Below are 20901 nucleotides of genomic sequence, written 5' to 3' on the forward strand. Positions count from 1 at the left end.
GAGACATGAAACTACCTCCCACCTGAACCAAAGGCTATGAGGTGCCAACCAGATTGACTTTTTTTTTTAAGGTTTTCATTTCATTTTATTTTATTTTGGTTTATTTCCTTCTTTGTTTTTGAGACAGGGTCTCGCTATGTAGTTCAAGGAGATGTCAAACTTGCAGCAATCCTCCTGCCTCAGCCTCCCAAGTGCTGGGATTACAGGCTTTCGCCATGTACTAACTTGATAAAACTCTTTCCAAAGGAGTCTTTCATTCAAGTGTACTTTCCGAAAGATAAGTCTTGATTTGGAACTCCTGACTCCCTAATTAGATCAACAAGCAAAAACACTCCACACCCAACAGCTAAAAGAAAAGAGGTAAATCTTCCATTTAATTCTTCTAAGGCTGGAATTAGCTACAGAAAAAATAAAAAATAAAAAACAAAGTTTCACTCCTGAAGATCAAAGAAGGCATTTTGTACCAAGAAACCTAATTCCAAATCCTCATTTCCAGGAATAAAGCCACAGTGCCCAATACTTGCCTGGGAAAATAAAACAGCAGACTCTATGGATTCCAATTAAAATTTCAGATGGTTTTATTTCCCAGCCTCCCCAGTTTAATGCTGTTAACGTTTTACCCAGACAGGGCTTTAACTTAAATGCTGCTTCCAGCTCTGAATGGTCACTTTACCACTCGATAACGGCGAAGGCATTTTAACACATCAGAACAGCATTCGGAGCCCACCTCAAGTACTAGAGGTAGAAGACAAGGTGACAGGAAAAGCACCAGCAGCAGCCTAAACCTTGTCTCCCATAACAGCACTCAGGAGAAACCCTCTGCAGCCCAAGACAACATTTTGGCCACAATATTAGAAACAAGAGTAGAAGGAGGAGAAAAATAGAGGAGACATACCTCAGCCTCACTCAAGTATAACAAACAATCAACTTGCTTTAAAAATCACTACTTGGGGGTCCTGCCAAGTAGCCAATAGTTCTTGTGTGCCTACTTCACACTTGGCGCCAAGCTATGTCTATTGTCAGCATACTGCAGTGAAATAGTCCCCAAGTAATCATTATGTTAATGATGATATGTTTAATTTCCTTTATCATTTTGTGAAAAAAGTATGTAGGTTATAAAGTCTAAAAATAAAATCAGCACCCATGAACTCATCCCCCAGCTGGAAAACCAGAACATCACAAATACTGGATCATCTTCCTACTTCTTCCACCCTTACCCTGCTTCTCAGTAACACACACATAACAGGTAACCATTATCCTGAATTTGAGGTTTCAGTACAAGTCTGATGCATCTTTATGATTACCTCCTATTCCTAATAAATTAGTTGGTTTTCCAAATATGGCAGCAATATATTGTTTCCTCTTCAGAGATGACATCTTTAATTGTTTTTAAAAAGCTGAGTTGATGCTTTAAAAAAAAATCATTAAGTATTTAACAGACTAAGTAAGACTTACAGTAAACTCATGAAGATAATATATGAATAAATGAAGTTTGGAAATTACCAGGAACAGTGGCTAGAAACATGGATTCCAGAGTCCCACAGACCCCTGATTCAAATCTCCACTCCACTGCCTAAATTTTCCAAGCCTCAAAGGGTAAAATAATAATCAAGAATATGGTGGTAGTGAAAATGTCATGAAAAACTGCAAGTTAAGAGCTGAGCACATCGTCTGGCACATAACCAGCACACTCAAATCATCCTGTCATTAAACTCACACAAACAAATCAAAGGGTTTTCCTACCATCAGGGACTCACTTACTTGTTCGTACGTCCTAATGAGTTAGACATGCAATCTCTTCACATAAAAATAAATCAAGATGCAAGGATTCAACAGCCAAACAAGGCACAGACACCAGCTCCCAGTCCCAGCATTGATTCCATCTTCACCTTGTGACCTTGAAGAGCAGGATCATTTTTCAAATCCATTTCTGCCCTGTCCCTCCCTCCCCCAGAAAGGCAAGACTACTCAATCCAACAAGGAGCCCTATCATGATCATCAAAGGCTGCTTCATGCAGATCTTGGATAAGATAGAGGCATATCCTCTATTTACTATCACACTTTGCATGATTACAGGAAGAATATCTGCTAGATTACTACTTTGAAAAGAAAATCATTATAATGTTTATTAGGTCAGAATTAAGTTCCTTGCTTCTGAAATGCACTCCATTCCTACATATGACATCTTTCCTCTGCAACCTTAATATTCTTTTAAATTACTGTACTCAGAGATAACAAGAAACTTATTCAGGTTCAAATAATCACTTTTTCAAGATGTAAACGTTGGTGAGACTGTTACCTAAATCAAGTTTTATTTAAAAGCACTCTCCATTTCAAGCAAAAACAAAAACAAAAACAAAATCAGCAATACAGCTGGAAAGGGAATCCATGAACCCCAACTATTCCCATCCCAGCACTTGATCTTTGCCATCTATCCATAATTTATCTCAACATCATTCAGTACCTTTGAGTATTTACAGGAGGGTCACAGTAGAAATGCTATTATCCAACACAAATTACATCAATAGAAGGCATACATTGCAGCTTCAAAAGACTTCCACTTGTTAATTCCCTGACCCCCTCCAAAAAAAGCACCTAAATCACAAAATAAGTGATCTAATCTTAGAGGAAGAGCCAGATCCTATCTAGACCTATAATAACCTCCACACCTAGTGACAAGGGCGATGCCACATGTCATACTTAAGCAGTCTGCACACTATAAGGCGGCAGGGCAGGGCAGGCGGCAGGGCAAGCAAGGCCAGTGTCTGAGGTCAGCACAAGTCTAATGTCTGCTGGCTCCCCAAGCCCAGGCCCCTGGCCAGCAACCCACCTTCACGGAGAAGTGCCAGGACATACTATAGTGTTTCCATTTAAGGCCCACCATTTGGATCAGCCCATCTCTTAAACTTCTTAACACCACCTTTCCAGGAAGAATTTTTTTGGGGAAAGGGAGGTGGTGTCTATTTTTTGCCACCGCCTTCCCTTGGGCTGTCAGAGCAGTCTCTGGGACAGAATTTTTTTTTTTAAATCACTGGGTTATGTCTCAATTCAAGGGCCCATTTTCAAAAACATGTAAAACATGGATAGGACCAATCTTTTCCCATCATGTAACACCTATCTCACATACCTCAAAAGATAAAGAAAAGCCCAATAAAATGAACAAATCCATTGTATTACCTTCTGCCTCGCTCCACAAGCCAAATTAATGACAACGTTTTAAGCAAGACTTTTCTTCTGCTATTAAGTGGAATGTTTTCTTCCCTAAGTAGCTTTCTCCACAGTTCCCCAACCACGAAAGGAGCGTTCAAAACTCCAGGGGAAGCGGGGGGGGGGGGGGGGGGGCGTATATCGCACAAACTGGACAAAGCTGAGCGAAGTCTAGAACCCGACAAAAGTCAGCGAATACAGCGGCCTCATAAGCCACATTTCTCCCCAGCGCGCCCAAGGTTCTAGCCTCACTGTTTTGGTTAGTGTTGAAGGAAGGGTTTTAAACTTGGCAAAGTAACGTGCAACATCTGTAACCATATTTGCCTTCTGGGGATCGGAAGATGAATCCCACATTCCTGGCTTTGAAGCGTTTTAAAACTGCAGCTAGGAAGAAAGGAGGGAGCGAGGGAGTTGAGCAGAGTTTATTGGCTGTCTCTCCAGCAGAAAATTCTCTTGGAAGGGATGGCTACATTGAGGGTGGGGGAATTCGCCGATCTCTCTACTCTCTACGAAGCGCAGCTGGGAAGGTGAGCCCCGTGGCCCGGGTCGGATCGGTTTCCAAGTCCAAGGCGCACAGCCAGAAGGAGTTCGCTACACACCCACACACGCCGCGCGTGCGGCCCGGACCCGCTCCGCCGCCGCCCTCCCCAGTATCCCACCAGCGGTTCAGGCCCAAGGCAAGACAGTTTCGCTCCGCGGCCGCTTCCCCCATCGAGAGGCTCGGGCTCGGGGGAGAAGGGAACGGCAGCGAGGGGAGGGCACCACGGACACCCACCTCCCGCCCGGATCCCGCCCCTGCCCTCCGCCCTCGACCCCGCCGGCCCGGCGCGGCGCGGCAGACGACCTGCCCTCACCTCTGGTCCCGGGCGCCCGGGCTGAGCTGCGGGAGGCGGAGTGCGCGAGGCGGCCGGGTGCTGCGGGACGGCGCGGCCGGCGAGGAGCCCGAAACTCTGCAGGGCGCGGGGCCGGGACGCCCGCAGCCTGGGCCGGCGCGGCTGGAGGAGCGACGGGCTGACAGCGGCAGCGGCGGCGGCGGCCACCGGGGAGGGCGGAGGGCGAGAGGCGGGGTGAGGAGCCGGAGGAGGGAGGGAGGAGTCGGGCGGGCCAAACTTCCCGAGGCGCGGGGTTGGCGGCGGGGGCGGCCGGGACGCAGGGGACGCGGCGCCGCGCGGGGAAAAGTTCCCCCGGCGCCGATGGGGAGGCTGCGGCGGCGACGGCGGCGGCCGCACAGAGCAGAAGCCGGAGCGGGAGGAGCGGGAGGAGGAAGTGGCTGCGGCGCGCTCGGCCAATGAGTGTCTGGAGCTGTGATTAACCAGGCAGCAACACATCATTTCCTCCCGGCGCGGATCCAGGGAGCCGGGAGGGAGCGGGAAGGCGGCGCGGCGGGGCGGGGCCGTCCCCGCGCCCCCTGCAGGCGCCCGGCCCTGAGGGAGCGGCCCAGCCCCCGAGCCGGCCGGGAGCAAGCCGCCGGGCCCTGCGCCCCGCGCCGTCTGTCTGGCAGGCTGGGGCCGCCGGCGCGGGTCTCCTCGGAGGCGACGGGCAGGCCTGAGCCGGGCTCCCGCGGCTGGGGTGGCAGGAGGAGAGGCCGCGCGGCGCGGGGAGAGCCCAGGTAGGCGCGGGCGGGGCGTCTGGACAGCTCCCGGGGCGCTGGCGGGCGGGCGGGACGTCTCGCCGTCTCCCTCCCGCTCCCGGCCCTGGTCCGCGGGCCGCACGCTCCATTCTGCTCTGCAGGCCCCGGGAACTCCAGCGTTCTCATCCAGGCCATTTCTGACCTCACTTCAAATCCTCTTCCACTCTGCTCTTTGCCTCCCAAGGTCTGCCCCAAGCTCTTGCCGTGTTTACAGTCGGCTTCTTTTGGAATAAACATAAGCGTGGGGGCGGGGGAGGGGGGGGCTTCTGCAGTAATCGAGCCCTGTCCTAGGCGCCATGGGAGCTTACAGCAGAAAGGAAGGAACATTCCCCGCCGCAGAGAGGCTGACAACTCCCGTCCTTGGATACACACAAACACCCCAGTGTGCTAATATTATCCAGAACATCCAAAAGGCATGCAAGTATCAAATTTTGCATGGTGCCTGCTGAGTGTAAGGAAGCACCAAGCCATTTTCTCTGCCCTCTAGAAGCTTATAATGTGCAGCCCTATCACAAAGCAAAGTAAAAGCATGATACCAATAAATGGGAAAACCATAAAGTATTTTTATCTCTACCGGTCCACTCATGCAGAGGGCATTTATTGGGTGACTGTCTGCAGTACTGCAAAAGGTTACACAGGAGGGCCGGGGATTTAACTCAGTGGTTCTGCCGCCTGCCTGGAAAGTGCAGGGTCCCGAGTTTGATCCCCGGTACCAAAAAAAAAAAAGATTACACAGGAAATGGAAGATCTGGTCCTCGCAGGTCAGGAGTTTACAGTGTAATTAGAAGCAGGCATATAGACAGGGAACAACTAGAAAATAATGTCCAGGTGTTACATAAGAATCTGGAGAGGGTTGGAGTGTATTTTTTTACCATAAGGACAAAGGCTTTGTATGTATGTGTTCTGTAGGAATCAGGAAAGGAAATTCCAGGTGAAATCAAGGAAAGAGTGCCTGTATGTAACCCTGCTTCATTGGAACAATAGAAAGGGGCCCTTGGTGTCCCTTGGCTGAAGTGTCAGCTCTGCCATTTATAAACTGTTCTGACCTTGGGCACACTTAATCTAAGAAGGAAATAATGGCTATCTCATAAGGTTGACATGCAGTTCAAGTGAGACTACACGCATAGGAAAAGTTTTCAGGCTGCTGTGTAAATGTCCCTCAATTATGTACGTTTACAGTCTTCATTTTAAAAAAAGGGCTTCTTGTTGGCAACCCTTATGGTCCTCTAGGTTGTAAGCTCCATGAGGGGCAGGAACCGTGTTGTTTTCATCATGTATCACCATGCCTAGCAAATTGGTATGCTTAATAAAAGTTTGCTGGATAAGTGAACAATGAATCTTTTTTTTTTGTATCGGGACTTGAACTCAGGACATTGCCCAAGCACTGCGCCACTGAACTAAATCCCTGATGGAATCTTATAATATTTTAAACTGTTACTTCTATCTATTCCCCATGTAGTTCCTTCAGTAGTGGTCTTATTGTGTGGCTGATTCAATGCAAAAATCCCATAACTGTTTCCTCTTGTGATTAACCTGCGTTCCAGGTGACTGTCTGGGGTAATACTGTGCAATACTTGTGGACTTGTACCCTGGATTCTGTGTATGTTATAAAGCAAGACAATTCACTAAAATACCACCTCCTGTATGGAGATACAGGCCCTATGCACACAAGAATACAGCCTTCTGGTTTAGATACCTTCTTCATCCAGGGTTTCTCAGCCTTGACGCTACATTTTTCGCTGGATAACTGATGTGCTGTCCTGTGCACTGAAACATACTTAGCAGCATCTTTGTCTTGTAACAACTAGATAGGATTAGAGCACCTTCACCCACAGTTGTGACAGCCAGACATTGTCATTATGTCTTCTGGGGTGCAAAATTGCCCCCCTTTGAAAACCACTGTGTTACCCCCAAATCCAGCCCATTGATTGAGCCCTGGTAGAAAATCACACCAGTAACTTGAAGGAAATGCATCTTCTGTTATTCTAAGATTTTCAGAGTTCCTCAATCATATGTTTCAAGAAGCACAACTTAATTAATTGCCTGCTGCATTGTGAATTGGCATCTCCTCTGTTTTCTGTGTATCTTCCTCCTTTACGCCCAGATCAACATGTTCATTTCCAAAAGTTAACAGCTTTGAGAAACTATTGGGAAACAGGGTCTTGAGCAGCTAAAGAGTCCAGTAGGATATTTTCCTATAAAATGTGGGCAATTTATTACATACAAATTTACAGGTAGCTTCTCTCTTATTATAGTTCAGCACTTAGACCTACAAATAATAATCACATTCTCTTTGTACTCAAGTTGCATAGGATAATAGGATAGAAGTTGTAATTTTTTAATATTTCACTTAAAATATTTAAATAACTACACTAAATAATTTTCATTTTGAAGCCATTTCTTTAATGTTCCAGAAAGAATATTCATTTTATAATGATAATAGAACACATTTCAATAAAACCTATACAGTGCCGGGGATTTAGCTCAGTGGTTTCGCTGCCTGCTGTGCAAGTGCAAGGACCGGAGTTCAATCCCCGGTACCAAAAGAAAAAAAAAAAAAAAATAGAACCTATAAAGCAAAAGTAGCTTGGTTGTACTCCCCCAACTTTCAGAAACAAATTCTTTCAAAGAACATGTTTGGCATATTGGAGAGCTGGTACTGTTGATGAATATATTGATGGATTGATTGCTGCAGTTCAATTTCTAAAGGTTTCTTGCAGAAAAATAAAGATTAATGATTGAAGAAATGAATAAACAAATTTGATAAATCAGCAAGGTGTGCTGGTGCATGCTTGGAATCACAGCATTCTGGAAGGCTGAGACAAGAAGATCACAAGTTTGAGGCCAGCCTGGGCTACAGAGTGAGTCTGAGGCCTACCTGGAATACAGTGAAACTCTGTCCAAAAAAAATCATAATAATAATTTGTTAAGTCTTTTCACTCAGTAATGGACATACTGAACAAACAACAAAACCCTTTTGCTAGCCAGCAATAGTGTGTGATGTGAACAGACATTTTTGTTTAGCAAAATAATATCATCTGTCTCATTAACTAAGGTTATTTGAAACCATTAAGATTATTTGAAGCATTTGTTTCATAGTTTTGGTCATGTTTAGTTTTTGTTTCATGGTTGTATAATGGTTATGAACACATGCAGACTCATGTATCTCTAGATTAGGGTTTGTTCACATTTAAATTGAATATTGAAGACTCAGTAGGTGCCTCGGAAAAAAGGTAAAGTTTGAGAGTTAAGTGTAATTTATGATAAAGTGAGTCTTCAATTTGTATTCTGTTAGACTAGACTCAGGACGTACACTCAGGGAGTGTTCAGGTCCTCTATGAACCCATGAAATCTGTGCTTTTGCTTTAATTGCAATGTTTTTTAAAGAATGTAATACATACTGTGGATCATATGAATGTTTGCCATACAGCCATGAACTCCTTTTTTGATGTATACCTATAAGGACATGTAGTTTATTTAAATGATGTTTTGAAAATAGTTTAAGACATCATTGAAGGTCCATAGACACTTTTTTTTTTCATTTTAAAAGTGTTTATATAATACCGAAGTGTGAGGAAAAAATGACCCAGTTGCATCATAACTTTTTTGTTCTTTACAGTACTGAGGAATAAACCTAGGACCTTCACATTGGGCTTCATGTCCTCAGCCCTTTTTTAATTTTTTTATTTTGAGACAAGGTCTCACTAAATAGCTCAAATTTGCAATCCTCCTGTATCATCCTCCCAGGGTGCTGGGATTACAGGCATGAGCCACCAAGCCCTGTATCGTAATTATTCTTACTGCATTTTTTTTCCTTTCAGGTGCTAGGGATCAAACTCAGGGCCTTGCATATGCTAGGCAAGCACTCTTGTCACTGAGCTACATACCCAACCTGCATTTTAACTGTTCTTTGGAAATAAGGAATTAAAGTGCTGGAAATTTAGTACTAATCTTGAGCCCCATGAGAAAACAATATTATGTTCTAAAGATGAAAATGATACAGAGCCAGGTGGCACACATCTGTAATTCCAGCACTTGGGAAGCTGAGGCAAGAGAATAACCATGAGTTCAAAGCCAGTCTGGGGTACATAGTGAGACCCTGTCTCAAAAAAAAAAAGAAAATGATTATATCAGAATAATGGGAGGTAGAAGAGAAAATCATGAGCTAAAAAGGTCACTAAAAAACATAGGAGGCAGGCTTAACCCTTTTCCTAAAAGGCAGATAGTTAAAGCATCAAGACAGACATTTGTTTATCAAGTTAAATTTCTAGGTATCAATAACTCATTAATTTCATACAGGAATTTATTGGCCATCTGCCATATACAGAGAACTGTGATGCTAGGCAAGAAATTCTCCAGGTGCCTACTGTGTAAGTGGGGAGGTGATGCAGTGCCTCCTGGCACAGAAGGTTAGGTGCAAACCAGTGTGCAGCTGTGGACCAACTACAGTATGTGATAAAAGAAATATTGGAAAGCTTGGGAAAATGATTGTTCATCAAAGCATGTCCAAGCACTTGGGGAAAATTCTGTTAGTGCCTCTTCTCACACCATTCCTGAAACTGTCTCCAGCAGAAGTAGACTTAATTTTTTAAGTTTTTTTGTTTTTTTTTTTTAATTTTGTGATGAAGATTTGCTATACTCCCCAGGCTGGTCTCAAACTCAAACTTATAAATTCAAAGGAAGAAAAGGTCCAAAGGGGTAGGGCTAGTGGGAGGGGCAGGGGAAAGGAAAGAAGGGAAAGGAAAAAATGATGAGAAATGGAAAAAATGGAAATAAAGTCTTTGTAAATAGGGAAGGGTGGAGGGTGTGAAGGGAGGGCTAGGAATGGGGAAAAAATGAGAACCAAGATGCATTATGTAAAGGAACAATTCCCAGTGAGAAATGTAATTGTGTTGTATACCTACAATGTACCAATAAAAGAATTTAATAAAGTGCAAAAAATAAATAAATAAATAAATAAATAAATAAATATTCAAGAAATGAAAAAAAAATTTATAAATTCAAGCAGTCCTCCCACCTCAGCCAACAAAGTAGCTGGGACTACAGGTACGCACTACCACACCTAGCTAAGAGTTAAGTATTTCATTTTTAAATCATAAATTAGGGGGCCAGGGATTTAGCTCAATGGTTCCACCACCTGCCTTGCAAGCAGAAGGACCTGAATTCGATCCCGGGTACCAAAAAAAAAATCATAAATTAGGGCTGAGAATGTAGCTCAGTGGTAGAGCATTTACCTGCCATGTGCAAGACCCTGGGCTCAGTTCTTAGTACCACAAATAAATAAAATGTAATCATAAATGAACTCAAAGCAAATACTCTCCTTGGAGTTAAAATGACTTTCTAATAAAAACTTTGGAGGGGGCTGGGGATTTAGCTCAGTGGTTCCGCTGCCTGCCCCACAAGCGCAAGGACCCGAGTTCGATCCCCGGTACCAAAAAATAAAAAATAAAATAAATAAAATAAATAAAATAAAAACTATGGAGGAAATGAAAGTTAGATTTGTTTGCATGTGTAAGAACTTCCCTAAACCTGGTGTGGTGACACAGGCCTGGAATCCCAGCACTCTGGGAGGCTAAAGCAGGAGCATGACAAGTTTGAGGACAGTCTGGGGAGATCTGTTTCAATCTTAATAATAATAAATAGTTCTGGAGATGCAGCTCAATGGTAGAGCATCCCTAGGTGTGATCCTCACTAAATAAAAAATAAAACAAAACACACCCTGTAATAGAAAGTCAGACAAGGGCCAGGGATATAGCTTAGTGGCACAGCACCTGCCTAGCAAGTACAAGGCTCTGAGTTCAATTTCCAGTACCCCCCCAAAAAAACTAGAAAGTCAGACAAGTATGAATAGACAAGGAAAATTAAAATGATTATAGATGAGAACTAGAAAAAAAGTTTACCCTTTCTAAAAATGGATGAAAAGATAATGTAAACAAAACATTAAATATTTCATGTAGTTATTTCACAAAATATGTCAGTAATTCAGCATATTCTCTGTTGGTGAGATTGACTTTTTAAAGGACACAGTTGCTATGGTGAATACAAGGGGGGGGCACGGAAACAGGGCCAGGGATTTAGCTCAGTGGTGGTTGTGCCGCCTGCCTCACAAGCGCAAGGTCCAGAGTTCTATCCCTAGTACCAAAAAAGGTGGAAAACAATTTCTAGAGGATAATTAGGTGATATGTATCAAACATCTTAAAAATATTTATACTGCTTGACACTTTAATCCCACTTCAGGAATTTATGCTATGAAAATAATCATCAATCACAAAAAGATTTGTGTAAAAGGATAATCATAATAACTTTGGAAATAGCTAACAATAAAGTGTAAGTTGAAAAAACAGAACACAAAGATATTACTCCAATCCCGTAACTTGTATTTGTCCATCAACATTTGTCCTTCCTACATAAATACAAAAAGAGGATTTTTCTCTTTTGTTTTTGGTACCAGGATGGAACTCAGGTCCTTGCGCTTGCGCAGCAGGCAGCGAAAGCACTGAGCTAAATCCCCGGCCCTACATAAATACAAAGAAAAAAAGACTACAAGAAATACAGTATTTGAAAATGTTCCATCTTATCATAGATTACCGTGACTTTTTAATCATTTTTTCTTTACTTTTTCTTTCTTTTTTTTTTTCAAGATAAAAAACTATTCCAACAAGCAGTTTGCAGCCCAGGGAGACATAACCTTCTCCCCAAAGTAGAACCGTGCTTCTTATTTTTTTTCTTTACACGTTCCTCTGTGTTCCAATCATTCTATAACATTACTTTTATAACCAGAAATAATAAACATTATAAAAGTAGAAATGTACATATTTTTAAAGGGTCTGACAGCTAGGAAACAATCTAATTGGTGAAGAATGCTTATGTACTCGTATCTGAAGTGGGAGCTGCAGGGTTGAAGATGAAATTCACATTTGGAATTTTTGTTGTTGTTGTTGTTGTTGTTGTTGTTGTTGTTAGGTCCATTTCTTTCAGAGGAAAATTTCCCCAAGGGATCAGAACCTTAATCCACAATTCTGCCTGCATCCCAAGCTCTTTTTGACCCCCTTGTAGCCTTCAGGGCCAGAGGCCCTTAGGCCTTTCCATGGTCTTGCTCACAATCTGAATCTTGGTGAGCTTCTAATTTACTTAACTATGGTTAATTTAGCTGCATTGTCAAGATGTAGATCTCAAAAGCTAGTCCCATGGATGACTGCCCTCAGGAAGATCAAATTAATTTCTCCCTCAAATTAAACAAACACTTTTCAAATATTACTATGTGGTTATTGGTAGAGCCCAGTATCTCCGTGGCTTTTCTTTTTTAGGAAACATTTTTTTCCTGATTGGTTCTACTACACACTGGCAGCAGGAAGACATTTTCAGAGATAAGAAATCAAATTAATTTCTCAGTCCTAATGTGGCCCCAAATCTACCAATATCTAAAATCCAAGACTTCCTTTTTATTAACCTACTTTTGCCAAATGAAACTCCAGAGAACAGCTGCTAAGGTTAATTACACGTAGCAGAGAACCAGCCCTGTGACCTTATGCTAGTAACCAGCTTTCTGAGCCTACCTTCTCCTCAGGTGTGGGGCCAGGGGTGCTTTGCCTCTTGGAGGACACTTACTTTTGAAATTCCTTGGCCCGTAGTTGGAATTCCTAAGAAGCTAATTATATGATGTTGCTGAGGTAGCTTCCAACCTTTCTGGGGATAAAGAGCTTAAGATTTCTAGGAATTTACAGAATGCAAACCGGAGTAAAGTGAACGTGCATTGAAATGGACTCAGCATCATTCAGGTGGCCTGGCCAGATCATGCAGGTCAGAAGTCATGGGCCAGGGTAATGATGGAAAAGGTTTAAGCAAGGAAAGAACACGCTTGCTCTGTGTCATTTGTCACTGTACCCAAGGCATTCATACCCCCTTATTAACAAGATCTTCTTCCTTACATTTATTGTATTAGGGTTGTTTTTTTTTTCTTGGTACAAGGGATCAAATTCAAGACCTTGTGTTTTTGAGGCGGGCAACAGCACCACTGAGCTAAATCCCCACCCCTATTGTATTGTTTTTAAAAAATGATACAAAGGGCTGAGGATAGAGCTCAGCGGTAGAGCACAGGCCCTGGGTTCAATCCCTAGTACGAAAACTAATAAAATAAATGATAGGGGTCTGGGGATGTAGCTCAGTGATATACAGGACTGTGTGCTTAACATGCATGAGGCCCAGGTTTCAAATTCCAGCACCAAAATAGATAAAGCAAGATACACAAGTGGATAACGATATATCATAAACTGAATTTCTGAACTAATGCTGCTTCCCAGGTGCCAGGACCCTGCTCATTAATGCCAGCTTCCCTGGACTCTTACAGAAATTCTCTAACATACGAAGGATGCATGTATTACCTTTGCTTTAACACAGCTGGTGACATGCTTACACATTATTCTGTCCCTTTCTGTCTCTTCCTTTCAGTACTGGGAATCCAACCCAGAGTGCTCTACCACTGAGCTACATTCCAGCCCTTTTTAATTTTGACACAGGGTCTTGCTCAGTTGCCCAGTTTGCCATTCTCCTGCTGAGGGCCTGGCTGCTGTCTTTTTTTTTAGTTATTGTAACAGCGTATCTTAAAGGTTGCCGTTCTCTACTGATAAATAGTCTTTACTATTACAACAAAACTGTCACACCCATGTTTATTGTAATTGTGCCACTCCTTCAAGGAGACACAAAGCTGTATACTTGAAAGGGACCAAAAATCTCATCTCATCATCGTAGTCCTGCCTTTTACACTTGAAAAAGTTTATCCCTAAAATTCATGGGACTCTTCAAGGTCTCACAGCTATTCAAAACAAGGCTGGAACTAGAACTTGGTTCTCCTAATTACTCTTCAGTCCAATTTTACTTTCTCATTATGAAAGTATACCTATTGTAATTGGAAATGCTTTTGAAATGGAATGTGTGATATTGTAAAAAAATAGGTTAGTTAGCTTACAAATAAGGCAGCTAGCTAGGAAAAGGGACTGAGATAGAGTTGAGTAATCAGCCATATCAATAGGAATTAAAGTAAGAATAAACAGTGAATTAGTACTTTGGACCATGAAAGAAGTTCAACAAGGAATGTAGCCCCCTCCCTACTAATGGGAGCTTCAATTTAAAATGGGAAACAGGGTCAGGGATTTAGCTCAGAGGTTTTGCCACCTGGTGTGCAAGCACAAGGACCCAGTCCACCCGGTACCAAAATAAATAAATAAATAAATAAAATGCAAAATAACCAGTTTTTCTCTAAAATACCATTTTTTTTTAACTGAGTAACTGGATTAGAGACCCTGGGCTCCAGTTGGTCATTTTTAATTCACAGAGCCATCTGTGCTAGGCAGCCACAAACAACTAAGCAATTCCTGTGTTCTACTTATACATAAAAAGTTCTGAACCAAGAACTCACGTGGAAATTCCACTTTTTGAGTGCCCTTCCTGGAGAAACCTGAAACCTTTGTTTCTTCTCCTTATTTCCACTAAAAACTATTCTAACTTCCTCCTTTTGGTTCACAACTTCATTCTTCAATATGGCAAGACCATAACTCAGATTGTACAGAATTAACTGTTACAATATGATCCAATATTTATTACTCACAATTTTTTTTTGGTACTGGGGATCGAACTTCAGACCTTGTGCTTTCGAGGCAGGCGCCAGAACCACTGAGCTATATCCCCGGCCCTATTACTTAGGGTAACTATTACATTTATTTTTGTGGTACTGGGGATTGAACCTGCTGCCTTCACACTGAACTACATCACCAGCCTGTTTTTTGTTTCTATGAGACAGTGAGGCAGGAGTTTAGGATGAGGGAGGCTGACTGGGAATTAGGTGTGAGCTACTTTGTTAATTGCAAAATCCCAGACACTTGCACAGGAGAGTTCCCAAAGGCCAGCACATGGACTTCTCATGAGAACTCAAGCAGTTTTCAATAAGACAGCCTTGGCCGGGGATTTAGCTCAGTGGTTCCGGCACCTGCCTTGCAAGTGCAAGGTCCCAGTTTGATCCCTGGTGCCAAAAAAAAAAAAAAAAAAGACAGCCTACACCTGATGTCACCCTAAAGAGTGGGGAATATAAAAGGACGGTCACCATTGAGCTCTCTGCTACTGTGTTCTCAATTTCATAATAGTATTCTCTCGTCCTGTAGAATATACTTATTTTCCTACTTTTACTTGGTCCAAATTCACTCTTCAGAACATGTTTCTTTTCCTTTTTTGATACCAGGGATCAAACTCAGGACCTTGAGCTTGCAAGGCGGGTGGCAGAACCACTGAGCTAAATCCCTGGCCCTCTTTTTCTATCTTTAATAAACATAAAAGCTCACTACCTTTTGTGCTTGTCCAATTTTTTCTTTAAGACAAGAAGAACCTAGAAATCACCTCTAGAAAAAGACTCCAGCAACCCAAAACTGGGTAACAACAGGGACTTGCTAAATTACTAAGTTCCCAACACCGGGCTCAAATTTGTAATCCTTTTGCCTTGGCCTCCCAGAGTGCTAGGATTATAAGCATGTGCCACCATGCCCAGGTCCAATTTTAATTTTTTAAACAAGTTTGTACATTGGGCAGAAAATGAATGTGGATGGCTATTTTACCAAGATGCTTACAGTAGGAACTTTGGGATGATGTCACTACGGTGACCTTTGTCCTTTTGGTGCTGGGGATGGAACCTAAGGCCTCAGGCATACTTGGCAAGGGCTCTACCACTGACACAGCCCTCCCTACCACACCTGCTTCTTTGTGTTTTGAGACAGGGCCTTGTTGTGCACTCCAGGCTGACCTTGAACTCATTATATAGCCCAGACTGGCCTCAAACTCAGGGCGATCCTCTCATTATTTCCTTAAGATAGATTCCTAAAAGTAGGACTCCAGATCATATTTCCAATTGCTAAATAACGTGAGCTCTTTGCAATGCCTTGTTCATCTCAACACACCATCTATTATCTTTGTCACCACACCCTCTCTTACCCTTGCCAGTTTGGAAATTTAAAAAGTTAACCGTTTGGGGCTGAAGGTGTAGCTCAAGAGAGTTTCCTAGCATGTGTGAGGCCCTGGGTTCAATCCCCAGCACTGGGGGAAAAATAGTTTTCTCTTTTAGTTTGTATTTGTTTGATTGTTAGTAACATTGTTCCTTACTCATAAATGTATTAACTGTTTTTGCATTTTTCTATGCCCTTTGTCTATTGTTCTGTTGGAATGTTAGCATTGTTTTTATTGTTTAGAGTATTCAGTGCATTTTTTTTTCTTTCCTGTGGATGAATGACCAGGTAGAAATTCCAATCTTTCAACAACTTTTAAAGATTAACTTGGTTTCCAGTTATTTTCTACATCCTTAGGATAGAACTGGTTGCTTTGCTTTGGGGAACTCTTTTTCTTTCTTATTTTATTGGGTTCTTTAAATTAAATTAAATTAAAATTTGTGCCCACAACATGTGTGTGTGCGTGTGTGTGTGTGTGTGTGTGGTGCTGGGGATCAAACCCGGGCATCCGATGTGCTGAGCACACTGCCACTGAACTACATGTTGTGTTCAACTTTTTTCATTTGTAGTGTACTGAAGAAATTCTTAGGGATAAGGTATAGTTTACAAATTTCCTTGTGTTTTGATAAAATGACATTTTCATTCTAAAGTTCCCAGAATAATATAGTATATACTACCAGTAATATAAAAATTGCATTAAATAATCTTTGATTTTCCTAAGTAGCTAGATAAATTGTGTGCAACCAAATTCATCCATTCCTATACAGGATAACATCAATCCTGCATCAAATAGTACAATAGTATAAAATATACCAAATCTCACTTTAGTTTTCTCTTTGACAAATATGAGTTCTAAAACCAATGAACAGTCTGAAGTTTGATTATGACTCAGTTCCTCCTAGTGCTCTACCAAAGAATACAAAAGGTTACCCAATCCTCCAGTTTCTAACACAGATCCAATTTGGAATGAAGGAGATAAACGTCCCACTCTTTTAACAGCTAAAGATGTTACTGATCACATCTAAGAAATTGGAGTTTCAAGATGTGAAATGTGAAAACACTTAAATTTCTTCACAATGGAAAGGGCTTCAAAATGAAAAAGAAATATCCATAAAGCAAGGGAGAAAAACTTGGTGGCTGTATAACTGAGGCAGGAGAGTATGGCGTGGCAAACTGACTGCTCAAGTGGGGGTGATCTGTAAATCACCAAGTTCCAGGACACATGCGCAGAACAGTTCCCAAAGCCCTGCAGTGGAATCAGAGAATGCTACTTCTGTTTTTACTTTTAATTGGCCCTCACTTGCTCTGCAGAGCATGTTTCTTTTCCTACCTTTAATAAAAGTAAAACCTTGCTACCTTTTGCATTTGTATTGTGTAATTCTTTGTTCAAGACAAGAAGAACCTAGAAAACACCTCTAGAAGGAGACCCCAGCATCCCCAAACCTGGTAATATACTCTGTTTGGTAACGAAAAGAAAAAGAAGGTTTATTGATGGAGTAGGGACCGTCCCACACCCCTCATGAAGCTGCCCTGAGCTTCTACTGAAGAGGCTGGTGTACCTGCGAGAGATGCTGGGTTCCCTGGTGACAAATCAAATGTTCATCACAACTGTCGCTTCCACTGGGTTCTCAGCTATTTACAAATTTAGGTATCAGTGAAATATAATAATCAGAACACACAACACACATACTACTTGATTTTTTTTTCTTTCTTTTTGTAATGCTTGGGGATTGAACTCAGGGAGTGCAGTACTGAGCTACATCACCAGCCCCAGTTCTTTGTGATTTTGCTTTGTTTTGAGTCTCACTAAATTGCCAAGGCTGGGCTCAAACTTTTGATCCTCCTGCCTAAGCTTCCTGAGTGCTGGGATTACAGGTGTGCACTAGCATGCTTAGCCCTCCAGGTTTATATTTAAAATTCATATTATTTCCCAACAATCACTTAGGATTTAGAAATTGCATCTTTTCTCTTCACATTTTTGTTTTAATGATGCTGAGGCTCAAATCCAGGGTTTCTAAGTCCTGGGCAAACCCTTTATCATTGAGCATATTCCCACTCAGCTTCCTTTTCTTGATGCCTGGCCCATTGAACTTATCTGTGAACTTGACTTTCTGAAAATATGCCCAAATTAATCAAAAAGCTCATTTTCCCAAAACCAATAAGCCTCATGACAGATGAATAAAAAGTACTAGAGTTACCCCTCAGATTTTATTTATTTGTTGTTTTGTTTTGCTTTGTTTTGTTTGAGACAAGGTCTCGCTATGCAGTTCAGGCTGTCCTTGTACTCACTATGTAGCTCAAGCTGGCCTTGAACTAGTGCTGATCCTCCTGCCTCAGGCCCCCAAGTGGTGGGACTACAGGCATACACTACCATGCCCAGCTGCCCTCAGATTTTAAAGTAAAACTAATCAAACAAATTATGTTTATGCACATACAAATGTACTAAAAATGAAGATCAAGTATTAAAAATTTGGGAAACTTAAAAACCAAGTGCTAGGTTTTATTGTATTCTGTTTTAGTTAAACAGGAGCATATCCTTTTCTTTTCGTGTAACAACTAGTGCATGAAATAGTGTGTGTGAATTAAAGCCTTAGCAAGAACCAAGAAGGTAGAAAGAACACAGTGAAATGAGGATGGAGAACACATCCTTCCCTTTTCTTTCTTTTTTTCCCCCCAAGTACTGGGGATTGAACTCAGGCCTTCACACTGTACATCGCCCGCCCCTTTTTTGAGACAGGGTCTCACTGTGTAGTTGAAGGCTGGCCTTGAATTCATGGTGATCCTCCTGCTCTGCCTCAGAGTACTGGAATGCACCACCATGCCCCAGCCCTTTAAAAAAAAAATGTTTATTTTCAGACAAGTTCTCAGTAAGATGCTAAACTACCAGGCTAGACTGAAACCTGCTATTCACCTGCCTCAGCCTCCCAGAATGCAGTGATTGCAGGCATGTGCCACCATACTTGGTCCTTATCCGTTTCTAAGTGTCTCCAGAGAAGATGGAAGAAGCAAAAATTTAAATCCATTTCCATGGCTCCAGCTTTATCCTTTTTGACTTTGATAAAGTCAACCAACAAATCATTAAGAAAATAAAAACCAATTTTGGCTAATAAAGACTTTACTTGCATATGCTCTATTTTGTCTCTCTCTCTCTCTTTTTAAATCTTTCTGTGGTCTGGAAATCTGGCTAAGGATTGCTGCTTTCAAACAGAACTTTCTCATGTGAAAGTGAACAATTATTGGACACATGTTCCTTCTCAGTCCTTATTGTGCCGTTAAACCAAGGGCCAGCAACCACTCCTTCCTGTTTGTTTATTTCAATCCTCATATATCTGAAGAGAATTTAAAGGACTATTTGTTACAGTGGACTAGCTAACAAATTCTGTATGGTTGCTACTGAATCTTTGGGGTGTTTTTTTTAAAGAAAGAAAACACTACATTACTTGGAAAAACATGTTTTAAAAATAATTTCACAGAGTGCAGATTTTGTAAGTGATCATGTTAATTGTTGGGAGGGGGGTTCCCAACCTTGTTAATGTCCCCTTAGCATTAGGCTTTTGTTCCCCAGCCTTGAAAATGTCATTTTCTCCCACAGACTGCATTTCTAGGGGTATAATTGCTGTCTCCATGTAAAAGACAACTCATGTGCATAAATTTCCACTCACTGAAAACAAGACTCTGCCTCCCCTCATTTTAATGCAGATGTGATCCGGGGGGTAGAGTTACACTTACTTCCCCAAGCAAGTGAAACAGATTACACATTAAATATTGTCTTTGGAACCAGGTGCACAGAAACAACCAATTACCTAGACAGCTCATCAAGTCCTGATATGTTTACCACATTGTTTTTTGTTTTCTCTTTAAACATTTGGCAAATTATTCTAAGGCTTTCATTTCTCTGTAATGAACAGAATATGCTTATTAATAAAGGCCCCTTTTGTATGATTCACTAACAGTTGACTCACAAAAGCCTTTAAACCATGTTTGAAAGTTTCCGAACTGATGTTAAGTTCCTGGGAAGACAAATAAGTGGTATGTAAAAGGACTTCAAGGGAGAGAAGGGATACGAATTTGAGAAGAAGAGATTGGGAGATACTCCAGTTCCTCCTTTAGACATGTTTGATTGTTCATAAAGGACAGTATCTGTACAGATTTATCAGATTTTGGTCACTGTTCATTATACCATCTTCAATTTTTTTTTGTATATTATTATTTGGTGGGGATTTAATTAGCCTGAGATGCAGATGAACTCAAGAGCTCTTTTAAGACCTGTTTCTGTTATTCCAAGAGACTTCTACCACTTCCTGAGGAGAGGCTGTTTTAGATTTCCACAAAGTCATTAACCTCCCAAAGAACGGGAATAATAGAGTTGTGGCCCCAAAGATGTAATTGGCTCAACGTGTTAGGAAGGCTGGAGACAGGGGCTCTGTGGTGGGGACATCTGACAGGGAGCTGCTGGGAGGGAGAGCTGGGGGACCGGAAGCCTCAGTGGTAAATGGCTCGAAGGCCAGTCATCTGCTGGTTGAGTGGTTCAGCAGGACTGGCTGTTGAGAGCCCTTAACCCATTCATCCTAGGTTTCCTTGGAAGTTGAGGGGAGCTCTAAGCAAAGCAGGGGGAAATGCACAACAGAAAAAAAACCCTTTCTGCGTGGATATGGTATGGGGATAAGGGCCTGAGTGCAAACCTTTTGGGTTTTCTTTTTCATAAAGTAGTCTGAGGCACTTTGGAGAAGATAAATCTTGTAGAAGTGGGAGCAGGCCAGTTGTGGTGGTGCATGCCTGTAATCCCAGTATTTGGGAGTCTGAGTCAAAGAATCACTGCAACTTTGAGGCCAGCCTGAGCCACATGGTGAGTTCAACACCAGCCTGAACTACAAAGTGAGATCCTGTGGGAGTAAGTAAAACTACTACTTCAGTTCATCATGAATACTGTGCAATTTCATTCTAGGAATATTTCCTACCCATAACCTCACCTAATTGTAAAGTAATGTATGTATAAGGTTTTCACTGTAGCACTATAGATTAAAGCAAAAGAATGAAAACAACCTAAATGTCTAGCAATAAATATACTGTAAAGTCATT

The 20901-nt window shown here is 41.9% G+C and overlaps 1 protein-coding gene and 1 long non-coding RNA gene across 7 annotated transcripts in view; one reads left to right on the forward strand and one right to left on the reverse strand.

Moving 5' to 3' along the window:
• The window catches only part of Acvr1 (activin A receptor type 1), a 132697-nt gene extending 128201 nt beyond the window's left edge, over positions 1–4496 (reverse strand). The window contains exon 1 of one of the 5 annotated variants that reach the window (XM_087199047.1): positions 4062–4496. The gene's annotated coding sequence lies outside the window, so the exon portion shown is untranslated. The remainder of the gene's footprint in view (positions 1–4061) is intronic. The other 4 variants (XM_087199077.1, XM_087199065.1, XM_087199068.1 and 1 more) reach the window with 4 other exon arrangements.
• Positions 4476–20901, forward strand: part of LOC106010237 (uncharacterized) — a 46672-nt gene continuing 30246 nt past the window's right edge. For both annotated transcript variants that reach the window (XR_002398099.2, XR_001184124.3), the window contains exon 1: positions 4476–4816. This is a non-coding gene — a long non-coding RNA (uncharacterized LOC106010237). The remainder of the gene's footprint in view (positions 4817–20901) is intronic.

This window comes from Heterocephalus glaber, unplaced genomic scaffold (assembly GCF_053883595.1).
Source record: "Heterocephalus glaber isolate CG9 unplaced genomic scaffold, H.glaber_assembly_v1.0 deba00000347, whole genome shotgun sequence".
NCBI classification, from domain to species: Eukaryota; Metazoa; Chordata; class Mammalia; order Rodentia; family Bathyergidae; genus Heterocephalus; species Heterocephalus glaber.